Genomic DNA, 24401 nt, shown 5'->3' on the forward strand with positions numbered 1-24401 from the left:
CAATATACACAAGGTATGATACAGTCATCATCATACAATATACACAGGGGATGATACAGTCATCATACAATATACACAAGGGATGATACAGTCATCATCCTACAATATACACAAGGGATGATACAGTCATCCTCATACAATATACACAAGGGATGATACAGTCATCATCATACAATATACACAAGGGATGATACAGTCATTGTCATACAATATACACAAGGTATGATTTAGTCATCGTCACAATATGCACATGGGATGATACAGCCATTGTCACACAGTACACACAAGGGATGATGCAGTCATCATCATACAATAAACACAAGGTATGATTTAGTCATCATCATACAATATACACAAGGGTTGATACAGTCATTGTCATACAATATACACAAGGTATGATACAGTCATCATCATACAATATACAAAATGGATGATACAGTCATCATCATACAATATACACAAGGGAGGATACAGTCATCATACAATATACAAAAGGGATGGTGCAGTCATTATCGTGCAATATACACAAGGGATGATACAATTATCATCATACAATATACACAAGGGTTGATGCAGTCATTGTCATACAATATACACAAGGTATGATACAGTCATTATCATACAATATACACAAGGGATGATACAGTCATCATACAATATACAAAATGGATGATACAGTCATCATCATACAATATACACAAGGGATGATACAGTCATCATACAGTATACAAAAGGGATGATGCAGTCATCATCCTACAGTATACTCAAGGGATGATACAGTCATCATCATACAATATACACAAGGGATGATACAGTCATTGTCACACAGTACACACAAGGGAAGATACAGTCATTATCATACAATATACACAAGTTATGATTTAGTCATCGTCATACAATATACACAAGGGATGATACAGTCATCATCACACAATATACACAAAGGATGATACAGTCATCATCATACAATATACACAAGGGCTGATACAGTCATTGTCATACAATATACACAAGGTATGATACAGTCATCATCATACAATATACACAAGGGATGATACAGTCATCATACAATATACAAAAGGGATGATACAGTAATCATCATACAATATACAGAAGGGATGATACAGTCATCATACAATATACAAAAGGGATCATACAGTCATCATCCTACAATATACTCAAGGGATGATACAGTCATCATCATACAATATACACAAGGGATGATATAGTCATCATCATACAATATACACAAGGGATGATACAGTCATTGTCTTACAATATACACAAGGGAAGATACAGTCATCATCATACAATATACACAAAGGATAATACAGTCATCATACAATATGCACAAGGGATGATACAGTCATTGTCTTACAATATATACAAGGGATGATACAGACATCATCATACAGTATACACAAGGGATGATACAGTCATCACCATACAATATACAGAAGGTATGATTTAGTCATCATCATACAATACACACAAGGGATGATACAGCCACTATCATACACTATACACAAGGTATGATTTAGTCATTGTCATACAATATACACAAGGGGTGATACAGTCATTGTCATATAATATACACAAGGGATGATACAGTCATAGTCATACAATATACACAAGGTATGATTTAGTCATTGTCACACAATATACACAAGGGATGATACATTCATTATCATACAATATACACAAGGGATGACACAGTCATCATCATACAATATACACAAGGGATGATACAGTCATCATCATACAATATACACAAGGGATGATACAGTCATCATCATACAATATACACAAGGGATGATACAGTCAATGTCATACAACATACCCAAGGGATGATGCAGTCATAATCATACAATATACACAAGGTATAATACAGTCATCGTCATACAATATACACAAGAGATGATACAGTCATTGTCATACAATATACACAAAGTATGATACAGTCATCATCATACAATATACAAGGGATGATACAGTCATCATCATACAATATACACAAGGGATGACAGTCATCATCATACAATATACACAAGGGATGATACAGTCATCATCATACAATATACACAAGGGATGATACAGTCATTGTCATACAATCTACACAAGGGATGATACAGTCATTGTCATACAATATACACAAGGGATGATACAGTCATCATCATACAATATACACAAGGGATAATACAGTCATCATACAATATACACAAGGGATGATACAGTCATCATCCTACAATATACACAAGGGATGATACAGTCATTGTCATACAATATATACAAGGGATGATACACTCATCGTCATACAATATACACAAGGGATGATACAGTCATCCTCATGCAATGAGCACAAGGGATGATACAGTCATCATCATGCAATATACACAAGGGATGATACTGTCATCATCATACAATATACACAAGGTATGATTTAGTCATCATCATACAATATACACAAAGGATGATACAGTCATCACACAATATACACACGGTATTATTTTGTCATCATCATACAATATACACAAAGGATGATACAGTCATTATCGTACAATATACACTAGGTATGATTTAGTCATCATTATACAATATACACAATGGATGCTACAGTCATTATCATACAGTATACACAAGGTATGATTTAGTCATTATCATACAATATACACAAGGGATGATACAGTCATTATCATACAATATACACAAGGGATGATGCAGTCATTGTCACACAGTACACACAAGGGATGATACAGTCATCATCATACAATAAACACAAGGTATGATTTAGTCATCATCATACAATATACACAAGGGAAGATACAGTCATTATTATAAAATATACACAAGGGATGATACAGTCATCATCATACAATATACACAAGGGATGATACAGTCATCATCATACAATATACACAAGGGATGATACAGTCATCATCATACAATATACACAAGGGATGATACAGTCATTGTCATGCAATCTACACAAGGGATGATACAGTCATTGTCATACAATATACACAAGGGATGATACAGTCATCATCATACAATATACACAAGGGATAATACAGTCATCATACAATATACACAAGGGATGATACAGTCATCATCCTACAATATACACAAGGGATGATACAGTCATTGTCATACAATATATACAAGGGATGATACACTCATCGTCATACAATATACACAAGGGATGATACAGTCATCCTCATGCAATGAGCACAAGGGATGATACAGTCATCATCATGCAATATACACAAGGGATGATACTGTCATCATCATACAATATACACAAGGTATGATTTAGTCATCATCATACAATATACACAAAGGATGATACAGTCATCACACAATATACACACGGTATTATTTTGTCATCATCATACAATATACACAAAGGATGATACAGTCATTATCGTACAATATACACTAGGTATGATTTAGTCATCATTATACAATATACACAATGGATGCTACAGTCATTATCATACAGTATACACAAGGTATGATTTAGTCATTATCATACAATATACACAAGGGATGATACAGTCATTATCATACAATATACACAAGGGATGATGCAGTCATTGTCACACAGTACACACAAGGGATGATACAGTCATCATCATACAATAAACACAAGTTATGATTTAGTCATCATCATACAATATACACAAGGGATGATACATTCATTATCATAAAATATACACAAGGGATAATACAGTCATCATCATACAATATACACAAGGGATGATACAGTCATCATCATACAATATACACAAGGGATGATACAGTCATCTTCATACAATATACACAAGGGATGATACAGTCATCATCATACAATATACACAAGGGATGATACAGTCATCATCATACAATATACACAAGGGATGATACAGTCATCATCCTACAGTATACACAAGGGATGATACAGTCATTGTCATACAATATACACAACGGATGATACAGTCATTATCATACAATATACAGACAGTATGATTTAGTCATTATCATATAATATACACAAGGGATGATATATTAATTATCATACAATATACACAAGGGATGATACAGTCATCATGATACAATATACACAGGGGATGATACAGTCATTATCATACAATATACACAAGGGATGATACAGTTATCATCATGCAATATACAAAAGGGATGATACAGTCATTATCATACAATATACGCAAGGGATGATACAGTCATCTTCATGCAATATACACAATGGATGATACAGTCATCATCATACAATATACACAAGGGATGATACAGTCATCATCATACATTATACACAAGGGATGATACAGTCCTTATCATACATTATACACAAGGGATGATACAGTCATTATCATGCAATATACACAAGGGATGATACAGTCATCATCATACAATAAACATAAGGGATGATACAGTTATCATCATACAATATACAAAAGGGATGATACAGTCATCATCATACAATATACACAAGGGATGATACAGCCAGCGTCATACAATATACACAGGGGATGATACAGTCATTATCATACAATATACACAAGGGATGATACAGTTATCATCATGCAATATACACAAGGGATGATATAGTCATCATCATACAATATACACAAGGGATGATATAGTCATCATCAGACAATATACACAAGGGATGATACAGTCATTATCATACAATATACACAAGGGATGATACAGTCATTGTCATACAATATACACAACGGATGATACAGTCATTATCATACAATATACACACGGTATGATTTAGTCATTATCATACAATATACACAAGGGATGATATATTAATTATCATACAATATACACAAAGGATGATACAGTCATCATGATACAATACACACAGGGGATGATACAGTCATCTTCATACAATATACACAAGGGATGATACAGTCATCATCATACAATATACACAAGGGATTATACAGTCATCATCATACATTATACACAAGGGATGATACAGTCATTATCATACAATATACACAAGGGATGATACAGTCATCATCGTACAATATACACAAGGGATGATACAGTTATCATCATACAATATACAAAAGGGATGATACAGTGATTATCATACAATTTACACAAGGGATGATACAGTTATCATCATGCAATATACACAAGGGATGATATAGTCATCATCATACAATATACACAAGGGATGATATAGTCATCATCAGACAATATACACAAAGGATGATACAGTCATTATCATACAATATACACAAGGGACGATACAGTCATTATCATACAATATACACAAGGGATGATACAGTCATTATCATACAATATACACACGGTATGATTTAGTCATTATCATACAATATACACAAGGGATGATACAGTTATCATCATGCAATATACACAAGGGATGATATAGTCATCATCATACAATATACACAAGGGATGATATAGTCATCATCAGACAATATACACAAGGGATGATACAGTCATCATCCTACAGTATACACAAGGGATGATACAATCATTATCATACAATATACACAAGGGATGATACAGTCATTATCATACAATATACACACTGTATGATTTAGTCATTATCATACAATATGCAGAAGGAATGATATATTAATTATCATACAATATACACAAGGGATGATACAGTCATCATGATACAATACACACAGGGAATGATACAGTCATTATCATACAATATACACAAGGGATGATACAGTCATCATCATACAATATACACAAGGGATGATACAGTCATCATCATACATTATACACAAGGGATGATACAGTCATTATCATACAATATACACAAGGGATGATACAGTCATCATCATACAATATACACAAGGGATGATGCAGTCATCATCATACAATATGCACAAGGGATGATACAGTCATCATCATACAATATACACAAGGGATGATACAGTTATCATCATACAGTATACAAAAGGGATGATACAGTCGTTGTCAAACAATATACACAAGGGATGATACAGTTATCATCATACAATGTACGCAAGGGTTGATACAGTCATTGTCATACAATATGCACAAGGGTTGATACAGTCATTGTTATACAATATGCACAAGGGATGATACAGTTATCATCATACAATATACACAAGGCATGATACAGTCATTGTCATACAGTATACACAAGGGATGATAGAGTCATCATCATATGATATACACAAGGGATGATACAGTCATTGTCATACAATATACACAAGGGATGATACAGTCATTGTCATACAATATACACAAGGGATGATACAGTCATTATCATACAATATACACAAGGGATGATACAGTTTTCATCATACAATATACACAAGGGATGATACAGTCATTGGCATACAATATACACAAGGGATGATACAGTCATCATCATACGATATACACAAGGGATGATACATTCATCATCATACAATATACACAAGGGATGATACAGTCATTATCATACAATATACACAAGGGATGATACAGTCATTATCATACAATATACACAAAGGGATGATACAGTCATTATCATACAATATACACAAGGGATGATACAGTCATCATCATACGATATACACAAGTGATGATACATTCATCATCATACAATATACACAAGGGATGATACAGTCATTATCATACAATATACACAAGGGATGATACATTCATCATCATACAATATACACAAGGGATGATACAGTCATTATCATACAATATACACAAGGCATGATACAGTCATTGTCATACAGTATACACAAGGGATGATAGAGTCATCATCATATGATATACACAAGGGATGATACAGTCATTGTCATACAATATACACAAGGGATGATACAGTCATTGTCATACAATATACACAAGGGATGATACAGTCATTATCATACAATATACACAAGGGATGATACAGTTTTCATCATACAATATACACAAGGGATGATACAGTCATTGGCATACAATATACACAAGGGATGATACAGTCATCATCATACGATATACACAAGGGATGATACATTCATCATCATACAATATACACAAGGGATGATACAGTCATTATCATACAATATACACAAGGGATGATACAGTCATTATCATACAATATACACAAAGGATGATGCAGTCATTATCATACAATATACACAAGGGATGATACAGTCATTGTCATGCAATATACACAAAGGATGATGCAGTCATTATCATACAATATACACAAGGGATGATACAGTCATTATCATACAATATACACAAGGGATGATACAGTCATCATCATACAATATACACAAGGGATTATGCAGTCATCATCATACAATATGCACAAGGGATGATACAGTCATCATCATACAATATACACAAGGGATGATACAGTTATCATCATACAGTATACAAAAGGGATGATACAGTCGTTGTCAAACAATATACACAAGGGATGATACAGTTATCATCATACAATGTACGCAAGGGTTGATACAGTCATTGTCATACAATATGCACAAGGGTTGATACAGTCATTGTTATACAATATGCACAAGGGATGATACAGTTATCATCATACAATATACACAAGGCATGATACAGTCATTGTCATACAGTATACACAAGGGATGATAGAGTCATCATCATATGATATACACAAGGGATGATACAGTCATTGTCATACAATATACACAAGGGATGATACAGTCATTGTCATACAATATACACAAGGGATGATACAGTCATTATCATGCAATATACACAAGGGATGATACAGTTTTCATCATACAATATACACAAGGGATGATACAGTCATTGGCATACAATATACACAAGGGATGATACAGTCATCATCATACGATATACACAAGGGATGATACATTCATCATCATACAATATACACAAGGGATGATACAGTCATTATCATACAATATACACAAGGGATGACACAGTCATTATCATACAATATACACAAAGGGATGATACAGTCATTATCATACAATATACACAAGGGATGATACAGTCATCATCATACGATATACACAAGGGATGATACATTCATCATCATACAATATACACAAGGGATGATACAGTCATTATCATACAATATACACAAGGGATGATACATTCATCATCATACAATATACACAAGGGATGATACAGTCATTATCATACAATATACACAAGGCATGATACAGTCATTGTCATACAGTATACACAAGGGATGATAGAGTCATCATCATATGATATACACAAGGGATGATACAGTCATTGTCATACAATATACACAAGGGATGATACAGTCATTGTCATACAATATACACAAGGGATGATACAGTCATTATCATACAATATACACAAGGGATGATACAGTTTTCATCATACAATATACACAAGGGATGATACAGTCATTGGCATACAATATACACAAGGGATGATACAGTCATCATCATACGATATACACAAGGGATGATACATTCATCATCATACAATATACACAAGGGACGATACAGTCATTATCATAAAATATACACAAGGGATGATACAGTCATTATCATACAATATACACAAAGGATGATGCAGTCATTATCATACAATATACACAAGGGATGATACAGTCATTATCATACAATATACACAAAGGATGATGCAGTCATTATCATACAATATACACAAGGGATGATACAGTCATTGTCATACAATATACACAAGGGATGATACAGTCATTGTCATACAATATACACAAGGGATGATACAGTCATTATCATACAATATACACAAGGGATGATACAGTTTTCATCATACAATATACACAAGGGATGATACAGTCATTGGCATACAATATACACAAGGGATGATACAGTCATTGTCATACAATATACACAAGGGATGATACAGTCATTATCATACAATATACACAAGGGATGATACAGTTTTCATCATACAATATACACAAGGGATGATACAGTCATTGGCATACAATATACACAAGGGATGATACATTCATCATCATACAATATACACAAGGGATGATACAGTCATTATCATACAATATACACAAGGGATGATACAGTCATTATCATACAATATACACAAAGAATGATACAGTCATTATCATACAATATACACAAGGCATGATACAGTCATTGTCATGCAATATACACAAGGGATGATACAGTCATTATCATACAATATACACAAGGCATGATACAGTCATTGTCATGCAATATACACAAGGGATGATACAGTCATTATCATACAATATACACAAGGCATGATACAGTCATTGTCATGCAATATACACAAGGGATGACACATTAGTCCAGATGAGTAAAACTATGTCCTGCTAATGAGCTGCTTCTTGGTGTGAAAATTAATTTCATCTCCATTTGCCTTCTGTGTGACTCTGAGTAAATTACTTCACCAGACAGTGCTCCCAGGTTACCCCTTAAAACAGACATATATGTCCAGAGAGCTTACCTGTTTAACAAAGGTATACAATAGAAAAATACTGTCAACAACATTCAGGTTTGAACCTCAATCATGGACATACCAAAATTTGGGTTGGGGAAAATGTATCAAATGACAAACAGCTTGCAGATCCTTTCAGCTTCCAAGCTCCAGCTTTTGCTTTACCTTATTGGAATTCAGGGATACTTAGAATAAACAACTATACCATATGTCACTGTCAATAATTTTTAAGTATGTCTTCTTAAAGGTGTATTTGGTTAGACATCTTATGGTCCTTGTGACTTCTTGGCTAGTATAGTTCCAATGTCCCTGTGTTGCAGTTCGTACATTCATAATTTTAATTGTCAAGCATATTACCTGTGAGTCTTCAGAAAGTTTAACTGCCAAAATCTGGATGTTCTGTTATTTTCTACTTCAAATGCACATATCAAGGCTATTTTTTAATAAAGTTAATGACGGACTTCTGTTTATAAGTGGGTGCTTATTCTTTAAGATTGGAAGGCATTATGTAACATTTCTGTCATTTTTTGTTATTAATATTTATTTTTACTATTAGGTTCATGATCTGACCTTAGATCCTTTAGTGGCAAATTCAAAACATAAACTTATTTTATGGTATGGAATCAGTATATATATTTTCATGTTTTTTCGGACAATCTGTTTAAAGACTACAAAAAGGATGCTCATGGTATTCAGTTACGGGATTAGATCAGTGTGGTATGAAGTGGGACAGGGATCTTCCTGGACTGACAAACATGTCATTTAAAATGATATGTGCTGCAGCATATGCTTTCCCGATATTGGTACTCGTAAGAACTCAAATGATTGTTTGATATTATCCTAAATCTTTAATAATAATATTTTTTTATAATCATAATTTAATAATCTATGCCCTTTCCCTCAAACCTCATGATGTCTCATTTGCTGACATTACAGGAGAGGTCATTCCTACTATACTTACACTAGATGTGGAATTTTTTGTAGACCAATTTCAGCATCTTTTATTATGTGACTATATTACCCAGTTAGTAATCAATAGCTTTACCCATTGTCCATTTCGCATTTTTATATCCGAGAAGAATGATATATTTTGGGCAAAGTTAATGTTTTTATATAAAAAATAACAAGACCTCTTAAGTAGGCTTGATTTGTCCTTTTTATGTTTCGTTGAATGTGTATAGTCTAAATGCTATATTAAGGATTTAATGAATACTCTGTTTTCTAAATCTGTTGATTGTGTTTGGATTTGCTATTATTTTGTTTACTTGAAAAAAATAGTTCAAAAGGAAGTGGCCACTGTTTAACCAGCGTTTAGCCCATTATATTACATACAAATTGACATATAATGTTTTTAGTATGTCAAGTATTCCTATGTCAAAAGCTTTACAAAAAGCAAGATAAGGAGTATAGCATGTTGGCGCTCTTTCAAGTATTTGTAGTTATAGATTCAAGTATTTGTAGTTATCGAAGGGATGACTTCCTTTGTCTCAATAGCTCTCTGATACCTTTCTATGTTTATTATGAAGTTTGCACAACTTTTTTTTCTACAAGTACATTCACTATATGCAATGCCCCTTGTGGCTGGATGATCACTTTACTGTTTATAGATGACATGTTTGGAAGATAGCATCACTTCCTAGTGCAATTCCCACTTTGTACACTCTGCTACCACCCTTCTAAATAACTCAGGCTCTACAAACAGTCCAATGCTGTCAGAACCATTGGAGACTCCTACCTGTCCAAACGCTTTCCCCTTAGAACTAGTTCTGATATCCACTATCACAGAGTATCTTCTCAACCTAAAAACAACCACATTTGCTGTAGATAATCTTCCATTAGAGTACATTAAAATTGCAGCCAATGGCTTACCTTATCTCAGTTGTAATACACCATTCTAATATAAAAAGTTATATCCCTTGCATCTGGAAAACAATATATATTCCAGCAATACGCAGTAGTGGCCCGTCTATTGATATCTCAGATTATAGACCTATAGCTATTGTATCCCTGCTATCTAAAGTCTTGAATAAATGTATTCAGTTCCAGATCTTTAATTATATTACTACAAACAGCTTACTATCACTCACTCAGCATGGTTTCTGCCCACATCACAGCACTGCTAAAGCTCTTCTAAGTTTCACCACCATTATCAATCACAAGAAAAAAACAAGTGTAACTTAGTGTCAGCACTATTTCCTTAAACTGTCAAAAGCATTTGACTCTATATCCCACCAAAAGCTACTGCACAAAGTCTAATCCTTAAGATTAGCCTGCTCATCACTCACCTAGCTCAATACCTTACTTAAAGACTATAGGCAGAAAAATGTTAAAATTACATCTCCTCCTTTCAATTTGTACATATAGGTGCAACCAAGGGGTCCATCCATGGTCCATTACTGTTTAATGTGTTAATTAATGACCTTCATTTAGTAAGGAAGCCGACAACTATAATTCAGTATGCTGATGTCTGCACTCTCATCTGCACTGCTGACCACTTAAAGCTACCACAGATAATTTAAGATTACTGCTCATACATTGAGCGATGGCTTATCAATTCACACCTAATATTAAACCCCATAAAATTAATACAATGCTGTTATTCCCTAAGAAATACTCAGGCCATATACTACCATTTACCATTACATTTTTAGATCATACCAGAGCTGAGATAATACATGACACCAAACTTTTAGAAGTCTTCATAGGCAAAGATATGAAATTCAACCTCCATATAAAGCTAGCAGTAGCTAATATTCACAAAAACTAGGCACATTCTACTGCATCAAACCTTACCTGACAGATCATTTTAGGAAATCCATTGCCTCAGTCCTACTACCTCCAACTCTTCTATATACTGCTCCAGTATTAATTAACCTGAAAGTCACATAGGTTCATAGGTTGGTACTAGGCTGTTGGCCTTAGGGCCTATACAAGCCTAGCCATAACAATTCCCTGGATATTTCTTCCCACAATATTTACTTCCCTGGAACCCCTGACGTGATCCCTGGGGTGAATTTCCTATCTCCCATCCAATCATCAAGGTTCCTTTTGAAGAGTGCCAAGGAGGCGCTCTGCTGGACATATATGGGCAGTCTATTTCAGAGTATGGGGAGTCTCTGGGTCAGGAACCTATCCCTCCAGCATGTTTTGTTCATTGTGATGACAAGGTTTAGATCCCTGGAGTGTGTGGCTCTGAGGGATTGGGATTTCTTTAAGTGGAGCATGTCCAACAGCTCAGGGTTTGACATGGCCTTGTATGTTAAGCAGAGATCGCCTCTGAGTAGACGATATGCCACAGAGTATAGCTGGAGTTTTTTTAGACGGTCAGTATAGGGAATCTGCTTTAGGCTTGTGATTCTTTTAGTGAGGTATTTCTGCGGCCTTTCCAGCTGTTGCAGATGTCTTGTGAGGTACATACCAAATTGGGCGTTGTACTCTATAATGGGTCTAATGAGGGATGAGTACAGTGGGACAATGACCTCCTTTTTTCTGGATGAAAAACCCTTAGTGATGAGGTGTGCCACATAGAAGGATTTCCTGACTGTTGTGGTGATGTGGTTATCAAAGGTGAGACCACTGTCCACCTGTGTCCCTAAGTCTCTCATCACACTTTCAGTGTTTAGTTATTGCCACCTATGTGGTAATTCATGGGTACATGTTTTTTCCCAAAGGGGATAACTGTACATTTCTTGGCATTAAGCTTGAACCCATGGCTCTGGCACCAAGCATCTGTTTTTGTAAGGCCCTTTTGTAGAATATCCACATCATTTGGGGATTCAGTAATGGCTCCTAGTTTGCAGTCATCTGCGAACTTTGTTAGCCAGAGTTCCTTAGTGTTGGCCTGTACTTCAGAGAAGTAGATGCCAAACAAGAGCGGTCCCAGGATTGAACTCTGAGGTACTCCACTTGTCACTTGTCTGGAGCTGGATTTGGAATCGGCTACTTTTACAGTCTGGGTTCTCTCAGTAAGCCAGTTGGCAACCCATCGAGTGATGTAGGGATTTATTTATTTATTTATTTATTTATTTTATTTTATTTTACATTTGTTAACCGGGCTAGTCTAACTGGAATAAGATCCATTTTCAGTAGAGGCCCGGGGAGAAAAGCTCCAGCACAGCAAACTTTTTACAGTGAAAAATAATAAGTTCAAAGCAGAATAACAGTAGTAAAATAGCTCTAAACAGTTACAGCCATTTACATACGCAATATATGACTGTAATCAATTGTTTAAAATTAAAAGAAATATAATAATAATTAATCAGAATACAGACATACTGATTAGGTACAGTTGACATTACAAGGATACCAAGGTTATGCTGAGGTGATATGCATTGCAATAGGAATAGGAACAAATTAGTAGTTTTCATTTGAAAACAGGATAACAGAAAGTATAGACTGATAGTAAATTATAGAAATGTATCATATGATATAGTGAGATAAAGGTATCTAAGAGGCAGCAAGAGTATGTAGAGTGGTGGAATATATTCTTGCTAGGAGCAGAGAAGATATTTAGTCAGGGTTAGTACAAGGGCAAAGCCAGTGAGAACTGAGAAATTGTTTTATTCTTAGTTTAAAGAGTCTTGTGGAGGTTAGAGCTAGGAGTTCAGAGGGAAGTTTGTTCCAGTGTTTGCCTCACGGAGTTAGAGAACAGAGAATCTCCAGCAGAGTTCTTGGATTTGTTAATAGTAATAAGTGGCTTATTTGAGGAGCGTAGGTTTTTGAGATTGTTATAGGGGGTGATGAGGGTAGTCAGTATAGGTGTATAGGTGGGGTAGTACAAGCTCTTATGTATAATAGTGAGTTGTTGAGATAGTATTTGGTTTTGAAATTCAAGCCATCCAAGTTGTTTAAGGTTGTTGCAGTGATGAGTACGAAAAGGAGAACCTGTGGCAAATCTAGCAATGGAGTGATAGGCAGTAGCAAGTTTGTTTAGATTATGTTTTGAGAGATTGGTGTATATGGGTGAGGCATAGAGTAAGGTAGTGATTAAATGAGTTCTAGCTATAGCAATTTTGGTTGAAGGAGTGAGGAAGGGTTTGATTCTGTAAAGGGATCCCAGTTTCTTATTTACAGTTTTTATAGTGATGTTAGTATGAGTGTCAAAGTTTAGATTATTGTCTATAGTAATTCCAAGAAGTTTGGTGGTTATGTCAGGAGATATGAGAGTCCCATTGTTGGATGTAAGAGTAAAGTGAAGAGGGGGAGTTCTACAGTAGGAGTAAAAAGTAAGAGTTTGGTTTTTTGGGTTAAGTAAAAGGCAACGGTTTAAAACCATTGTTCAACTGTGTTAAATGCATTTTGTGTAAGAGATTGTAGCTCGGCAGGGTTATTTGCTGAGCAAATAATAGTGGAATCATCTGCATACTGAATGCAGGTGGTGTGTGGGATTGCTAGGTGGAGGTCATTAATGAAAATAGAAAATAACAGTGGGCCTAAGATGGAACCTTGGGGACACCAAGGAAATAGGGAGGAGAGAGGATAGGTTACCTTCCCATAGTACTGCTTGTTGTCTATTGTCTAAGTAGGATTTAAACCATTGTAATACTAGAGAATCAAGAGAAAGAGTTTTAAGTATTTTAATAAGGAGCTGGTGGTTAACCATATCAAAAGCCTTAGATAAATCAATAAAGACAGAGGAGGAAAGGGTATTGTTATTACGGTTAGAATTAATACAGTCTGTGAAGGAGAGGAGGGCTGTGGTGGTGCTGTGGTTAGGTCTAAATCCATGTTGACAATTGGCAAGTAAGTTATTATCTATTAGATGGGTGAGTACTTGCTTATGGACACATTTTTCCATAATCTTTGCTAGTGGAGAGAGTAAGGCTATTGGTCTATAGTTTGAGATGTCGATAGAGTTACCACCTTTATGAAGGGGGATGATGTGTGAGATTTTCCAGATAGTTGGGATATTTCCTTCGGATATAGTTCTGTTTATGAGTATGGAAATGGGAGGGCTATGGCTTTGGCACCTTTTGCAGGTACTCAGCAGGTAGTTGGTCAGCAGAGGGGTGGTAGGTTTCAATTTTTCTAGTAGGGAGCAAATAAAGGATGTAGCAAGTGGTTTTAGCTGAAGTAATCGAATAGGGAAGTGGAAGAGGTGGTTAGATTGGGGAAGTAGGAGATAGTTGTTTAGCTAGAGTTAGAATGGTGTCTGTAAAGAAAGAATTAAAGGCATTAGCAGTTTGTGTTGGGTTTTCTTGGTTAGAGCCTAGAGGGGTAGGTGTTATAGATTGGCCTGGGTGTAGGAGTTTGTTGATGCTGGACCAAAACTTTTGTGGATTTCTTTGGTTAGTTTTTGTAGTTGGATGTAAAAGTTTTTTATCTAGCAGGATAGCTTTTTTAGTGGTATTCCTAAGTTGTCTGAAGGTTAGGTGGTCTGTTGGATTCCTGGTAGTGTGCCATTTTGACCATGATTTGTTTCTGAGGAGAATTTTTTCTAGTGTCTTTGGTGAGCCATGGGGCAGGTTTAGTGTTACTTCTAATAGAGCGTGGGGCATGTTGGTTAAGGATGGATAAGAATGAGGTATTAAAGTAGTCAACTGCTTCATCTAGGGGAAGTGTTTTTAGTGGTGACCAGTCACAGTGTTTAAGTTCTAGCTGGAAAAGTTCTGGGTTGAATGATTTTGTAGTCCTGATTGTTCGATATGTAGTTGGGTTAGGTAAGTTAATTTTGTGTCTGATGATATAAGTGAGTAAGTGATCACTTAGATTATCAGGGAGGGTTGCTGCCTTGTATGTAAGATGTGGGGAGTTTGTAAGAATCCAGTCTAGTATACTTTCTTTATTGTTACTTTTATCAATTCTTGTGGGGGAGGTTATAACTTGGGAGAAGCCATGAAGATTAATGTGGGTGGTGGGCTGAGGGGTACTACAGGATTTCCAATCGATGTTAAAGTCGCCAAGTATTAAGGTTTCTTGTGGAAGATTGATAGATATCCAGTTAAGAATGTTTTCAAGGGTATTAATGTTATTACCAGGGGGAAGGTAAATACAAGCGATGTTAATGGATTTGAATTTGTTGATTTGAAGTTTAGTGACTAGGATTTCTGAGTTATTAAATGTGGGTAGATTTATGTTAGATATGGTGACATGTAGATTATTTTTAAAGAGGACTGCTACACCACCTCCCTTTTGTTAATACGATCCTTTCTCAGGATACTGTAGGCAGGTGGGATAAGTTCATTGTCATTAATGGATGGTTTTAGCCATGTTTCGGATAGACATAGGAAATCAAAGTTGTAGAATTCTAAAAGGGCATGAAGATGGGTGGTTTTATTGTTAATGCTTGAATGTTAAGATGTGCTATGGAAAGGAGTTTGGAGGCTTATTAGGTGTGTGTGGAGGAGTAATGTTGGAGGTAATTTGTATAGTGTCAGGAATATTGTGTGGGCCAGGATTAGGATGAATGTCTCCATCTAGTAGGACTAAGGGGAGTATTCTATATGTGGGGTTGTTAATGTTAAGGAAGTAAAAACAAAGTGTTTTCCTTGCAAGGTGAGTACTGTATTTTATGTGGGTTAGCCTGTGATATTTGGCATGGAGGTAGCAGGGAGAAGTTGTGGTGTTAAAGCTATGAAGAGGAATAGGTAGTAGTGGTGTGGAAGTGAGCTTAGAAGGCAGTAGAAGGTTTGGGTGGAGTTGTTGTTCATAAGAGGTTAATGTGTAGATAGTTACTAGAGGAGTTAGAAGTAGTATGAAGGCTAAACATTTTAGTTGAGTTAGGTAGGTAATATTGGCCATGATGTAGGTAAGAGATGGGTAGATAGATAAGGGTTTGTATAAATAGCAGAGAGGTATTAGAAGCTATAAGGGTGGGGTGGGGTATTACACTTTGTTAGGAGAGGTAATTGAATAATTATGGAGGGGAGTGGCAATAAGGAGAATTTATTTGATTGGTGTTGGTAAAAGTAGGGGTGTGGTGTAGTGGAAATATATTGAGGACCCCTGGGGGTGGGTGGGAATTGGGGGTAGGGAGGGGAGCGGAGTGAGCCACTTGAGGGCGAACGGAGTGGGTTGAGACAGTTGAGTGAGAACAATCAGTGAAATTCTGATTGTGGAGGAGGGACTGCAGTGGTGAGTAGGCTATGTGATCTGTGTAGAAGAGTAGGGTGTAGTAGAAGTGAATAGTAAAGGTAGATAATGGGAAAGGTGTAGCAAAAGAGGTAATATGTCTGGTCAGTGGTAATAATACTAGAAAAGAGCTCAAAAAAGAAGGCAGTTGTATGAGGATGAAGGGCAACAAGAGAGGAGCAGTTAGGAGGGTGCCACCTAGTGGGCAGTAGGGTAATAACCACAGAGGTGAGGAAAAGAAAATCAGGCAAGGTTAGACTAGGGCTAGGAAGGCAATATATATGAAGGGTTACTTAATTAAACTAGAAGTATGAGAGGGAATATACGTAGTCTACTGGAGTGGGGGGGGGGAATGGCTACTGGGTGTTCAGGCTGTGAGGCATACAATAATTAACAACCAGGATTAAGGCAGAGTGTAAAATCAGGTAGGAGCCAAACTTACAATTGCATATGCTCTCCTATCACTTTACGTGTGAGAACAACAGGTTTCACTATGAAGTGATGATACAGTTGATAGATTTGGGGGTCCTTGGGTCCCTGCTGGATAGTAATCTCTTAGTAGAGGGTAGGCAGGCTGAAATAGACGAAAGCAGATAGTATATAGCAGGAGCAAGAGAGAAGGGGAGAAAGACAAGAAGAGACAAAAAAGTATTAGATGGCACAATACAAAATGGTTAGGCAAGTTACTTAGTTAATCAAGCTTAGTAAGTTTATCTATGATTCCAGAGTGGGGGATGGTGTCGAAGGCCTTGGTGAAGTCCAGATAGGCTGTGTGGACTGCCTTACCTTTGTCCACAGCTCTGGAGACTGATTCAAAGAAGTCAATCAGGTACAGGAGACAGGATCGGCCCTTCAAGAACCCAAACTGGGTGGGGTCCAGTATTTGAAGGTTGCCAATGTCTTTGTTTATAAGTTCCATGATAATGCGTTCCATGCCTTTGCAGATCAGTCTCATCAGACTGATGCGACGGTAGTTCCCGGGATCCGAGGTGGATCCCCCCTTGTGGAGTGGGGTAACTGTAGCTGTGCCCACTCAGGGGGCACGAAGCCTGAGGTGAGGCTATGATTAAACATGACACTTAGGTGAGGTGCCAGTTCATTTTGTAGTTCATGTAGTACACAGCCTGGGATGTTATCTGGTCCCATGGATGCTGTATTCTTAGCTTTGGAGAGTGTGGTTTCTACCTGTGTGGCTGTGATTACTGGAATTTGGCAATCTTTTGGTATTGAGATGGGCCCTTTAGGGGGTGAGAGGGGGGTAAAGTTTGCACTAAATCGATCTGCCAGGATATTGGCAATATCCTTCGGATCAGTATATTTAATGCCCTTCTGTTGTAGCTCAGAGCATATCTGAGCATTTCCATTTAGATTCTTGACATAACTGTAGAATGCCTTGTGGTTGTCTTTGGAATTTTTGGCAATTGTATTTTCGTAACTAGCTTTGGAGGATTTTATGAGGGATCTCAGCTTCTTATTGAGGCTGGTAAGGACGTTTTTTGCATCCTGGGATTTTCCTCTTTTCTGCAACAGTTTCTTCTGTTGTATAGTTTGTTTATGGTGGGGACCACTAGATTGGCTTCCTTTTTTGGAGGAGAGCGTCTTGGTTATATTTGGGATGACACGATTCATGCATGAGTGGATGTGCTCATACAGTGCCTTAGTATAGGATTCTGCAGTCGAACTTTCAGCTCCCATCTGCATGGGTGTCATGACGTTTGTCATTTCTGACTTGAGTAGCATGAAGTTGGCTTTGGAGAAGTTTTTTACGGAGATTTCCTTACTGGGGGTGGGGGTGGGATGTGGATGTCAAGAGTGATTTGCTTATGGTCAGACCTAACCAATGAGAGGGTGACCACTGGTGTGGAGCATCTATCTCCCATGTTGGTAATGACCAGGTCTAGGATAGTGGAGCCCCAGTGGAAAATGGATTAGTTGATCCAGGGTGTTGGAATTTCTGAATTCCAAGAACCGTTGGGAAAAGGTGTTGGCACCCAAGTAGTTTTCTCAGTTAATGGCAATGTAGTTGAAATCACCCAGTATTAGGGTGTTTGGTTGAATCTTAATATTGTCCAGTATGTTTAGAAAGGTGTAGTGAGAGTCTTGGGGCATGGTGGGGGTTTGCAGCAAGCTACAGTTTGGATTGCAGCCTTACCTAGTGTTAATTGCACCTGGAGAATTTCAGATGCATTGTGTTGGGCAACTAGCCTGGAGGTGTGAATATCCTTGGTGAATATGGACACTCCTCCACCTTTAGTGTTTCGGTCTTGGTTTGGTGGCCGAAAAGTGTGGTAAGAGTTTTAGCTTGGTATTGCAGGGGTGCTTTCTGGAGCCTTGAACCAGGTCTCAGTTACTGCACAGATATTCATGTTCTCCATGTTGAGGAGTGCCTTGAGAAAGTGCATTTTGAGGTTTAGACTTCTAGCATTGAGTAGCATTACCTTCAGATTTTGCATGCTTGTATCTGTTATGGTGGCGGTTTTGTCCTTTGAACCTTGCCTAAAAAAGGCACTATAGGGGTGGCAAGAGCTTTAGCTGGTGACCTGAATCCCAGAGGTGACAGGTGCAGACCATCTCTGGCAAAGCATCGTGGTCTGTCGATCATGTTGTCCCAGGCAGACAGATACTGGATCCCCTTTGAATGACACCAGAAGCTTAGCCAATTGTTGAAGTCAATAATTTTGTCCTTATACTGTGGTATCATTCTGGGTGAAGGCAGGATGCTACTCAGGGCTAGGGTCATACCTGCCTGGGCCACATAATCTGAGAGCTCTTCCATGTCTCTTTTCATGTAGTCCAGGGAGGTACATCTAAAGTCATTCACTCCAACATGGACATTGACAGAGTCATATTTGTACTTGTTGCGGAGTGACTTGAGTGCGTGCATTATTTGGCGGATCCTGGCACTCGACTGGCAGGTGACTGTAATTTTCTTCTTGTTCAGCCTGGTGAGTGGGACATCAGTGTGCCTGACTATAGAGTCACCTATGACTAAAGTGTTGGATACATTGTCTTGCCTTAGGGGCTGTTGGTGGCTGGCACACTGGTGCTGTGAGCTATGTGTCACTTTGGTTGTGACTGGTGTTTGTTTGCATTTCAGCTTTGGAGGTCCTTGTTGCTTAGGCAGGTTAATGTTAAGGACCTCCGCATATGTGGGTTTATTGTTGCTATGTGTGGGTGTTGATGGTGTGGGTTTTGAAGAACTATGTGTTGCTTGAGGTGTAGTGCAGGTGTTAACCTTCTCCTCTTGACTGTCCAGCACAATCTTGGTTGGAGAGAGCTTTGCCTCCAGTTTGGGTATGTAGGTGCATCTCTCACAGGTTGTAGTTTTGGGTGGTAGGAGGAGAGGGTTGTCTGTGTACATGAGGCAGTTGCTGCATTGCCCCATTATGCCCCGATTCACCAAGTGGACAGGAGAAATCACTGGAAGCTGATCCTTGGACATGCCTGTTTAGGTGCTTTTTTGTAAAGTACAAGAGCTGTTTTCCCTTACCTTTGCAAGGTACTTTGCAATTATAGGTTGTTTAGTGCCTACGATTAATTTCTCCTTATTACCAAGGAGAGTTGAGTGCTTGTATCACTTTAAGGCTTCCTAGTGCTTTCCAGCAGGTTCTACAGCAAGTGATAGTCACAGGGGTTCAGATTTTAGTGCTACTACTGAGAAACCAGCTATTTCTAAGGGAGAATTTGAAGAGAAGACTTTCTGGCACCTGGAATAGTTTAACCATAGTCCAGCGGTGCTGCATGATGCAAAAAATGTGCAAACACTTGCGTTTTTAAGCCAGAAAGTTGAAAGGGATAGAAATCAGCCCAGATAGCTAAAATTACAATTTCAGAGCTAGGAACCACTCCTCTAGTGTCAAACAGGCATTACAATGCTCACCACTCCCACTGGTAAGCAGGAGGACTTTCCTCTACCAAAGCAAGGTCTGGATAGCTCTGAACACAGAAAATAAAGTCCTGAAACCAGCAAAGCCTGGGATCTGGACTATACTAGCTAGGAAAGGCGGGAAACGAGCAAACAAGATAGTTTTTTTTTGTTAAAACAGGCTAAACAATGCAATAATACACTAAATAAAAACAGAAAAGGCTAACACACTTGAGTGTGTAGCCCTAAACAGTAAATACAATTAAAACTCTACAAAATTAACAATTTAAAAATGTTTAAATGAAGCAAGGCAAGTGCACAACTGAAAATTTATTTAAGAGGCAGTAATACAGTAGAATAAGTAGATAGTCTACATATACAGAAAAGCCTATATATACAGAAAAGCAGCTAAAATACACTAAAACAATTCAGATGCAGTGCAACTTAGAGCCCTTGAGCTGTAGCAATATTAAGGCAAATACAGTTTTAATAAATGCACTAAAATATACTCTATCCCCGGGATTCATGAAGCTCGGCACAAGGACAGCGTTAGCCTTGCGCTGACCATGTGGCGTAGAGATGGCACAGCAGCACCACCTGCATATTAGTGAAGGCGCGATGCTGTAACGGCCATGTGCATAGGAAATGAGTACGAGTGCAGGGGGCATGTCCAAGCTGTACACGGAGGCGTGATCATGTTGGCTGCATAAGCACAACCTAAAATGCTGACTAGTACAGCCTGCCTCTAATAGTAATCACACCTGTCAGTATCCGTGGATACTGAAACGTATGCAAAGCATGCAAGACAGTTTTGTGAACACAAAAGTAGGAAGCAAACACAAATGCACATAGCTGAATATTGAGTCCCCATCCCTCGAACAAATGACATTTAAAAGCCCGTGCCCGTATTCCATTGTAGTGTCGATAGTTATACCAAGTGGAAGTGAAATGCATCGTGTTAGCACACCCTCCAATAGCTAAGCCTAGCCCAATGGTCAGGGTTACCACCTGTCCCACATTGTGAGGGACAGTCCCCCTCTGGGCAGTTGTGTCCATACCAAAACCATTATAAATGTAAAATGTCCTGCGATCGTAGGACATAATTATGTCCCAAATCTTATGTAATAGTCACATACAATACTTATTTCCATATGTAAAATACCTACATGTGACAAGAAACAGAATAAGCAAGTAAATGAAACAGAAGAAGCAGCTAAACTGCTGCAACAATAAGCTTACATTTAGGCATAAAACAAAAGTACTATCCATTGTACTGACCGTGGGTATGTGTTGGCCTGTAAAATCTAATGTGTGTCCCAAATATATCCCATCCTGGCTATATGAAAAGGTGGCAACCCTACTAATGGTCAGAGCATTAGCCCAAAATTTGCCCATTTATGGTCCAAGACATCCTTGTCAGGATGGGCCAAAGATGAACGGGTATTATCCGGGTCTACCTATCATGTCATGAAAGATAAGTATTTGCGTTTACCTATGTGCGTGATGTACAGCATGTGGAAGGTGAAAAATGCCAGGGTAGTCCTCACAACCATACAGGTACCAGAGATATGTAGTGTATGCAATGTGTTCCCTTGACCGTGCCATGGGCCATCGACCAGAGAAGGGATGGATGGAGTGTGTGGAATATGGGGGTGGGGGGGACGGGTAATGTAATAATTCGCCAAGGGGAGGCTGTGTTGGAGGCACAATAGGTGAACTGGAGGTGTTCGAGGGAGGAGTGGCTGAATCAGAAAGAAACACAAAGAACAAACATACACATCCACAATACAACCTGACAGGCCATACTGTAGAACACAATCCCACAAACATATGAATATTAAAATGTGCGATATGCATGTACAGAAACGTCACAGGCACATACCCACATAATGGTCTGACCTGAACTGAGCCATCCAACCACAACACACCTGGATGCATAATTGAATACCCATCATCCCCACTACAGCACACAACCCCCCCCCCCCATTCCTGAATGTCCACCAAATCCAGCCCTACTCGGGCTGCTAGCTTGGCGCAACCATATCTGCACATAGTGACCACTTCTCATATCTAGTAGGCAGTCTCACCCTAGGCAGTCTCAGGATTGCAAACTATGTATCCCTTGCATGTATAACCCTATCACATTTTCGTAAATCCAAAAATATCGAAGGCTATTGGCGGTTATTGGTCTGTTCAATTTTTGGACATCCCTCATGGGATAAGTATCCTGTGTAAACATCAGACTTGGTGTCACAACACGATGTCCAGTCCTGTAGACATCTGGACAAAAGTTGTATGTGCAGTAGTGGTTCAAGAGACTGCTCAGCCTCCAGCCGGTCATGCAGAACCTACTACCCAGGATTAAACACCTGACCGTGATGCACGGCTCCCCACATGCATTATTGAGAATACATACTTTACACATTCGCATAGTGGCAGTTGGATATATGGTGATTAAGGCGCTGACATAAGCAGGGTACCTCCTGTCCCACTTTGTGAGGAACAGTCCCCTGTTTGGGCAGGTGTGTCCTGACCAAAAATAATACAATGGCAAATGTCCTGTGATTGTAGGAAATAATTATGTACCATATTTCATGTAACAGTTGCATAAAACAGTTATTTCTGTATGTAAAATAAGTAAATTTTACAAGAAACAGAATAAGCAACTAAACTGCTACAAGAATAAGCTCTCAACTAGGAAAATAAGTAAAGTTCTAAACCCTGTACTGACCGTGGGTATGTGTCAGCCTGTAAAATCTGATGTGTGCCCCAAAAATGCCCCACTTTGTCCATTAGAAAAGGTCGCAACCCTAGACATAAGCGGGTAGGTGGTGGTGATTAAACTGTATGTGGAATGTAAAAACGTATATAGGTGTATATGCATGTGCATGTACAGACCAATATATATGGAGAGAGATATAAAGATACACACACATATATATATATATAAAGAATGAACATGGTCACAATATAGCAGTCACAACGAATGTGAAGGGAAACAGCAGTGAAACCAGCC

Source organism: Protopterus annectens, chromosome 1.part2, assembly GCF_019279795.1.
Source record: "Protopterus annectens isolate FY-2018-M chromosome 1.part2, PAN1.0, whole genome shotgun sequence".
Classification (NCBI taxonomy): Eukaryota; Metazoa; Chordata; order Ceratodontiformes; family Protopteridae; genus Protopterus; species Protopterus annectens.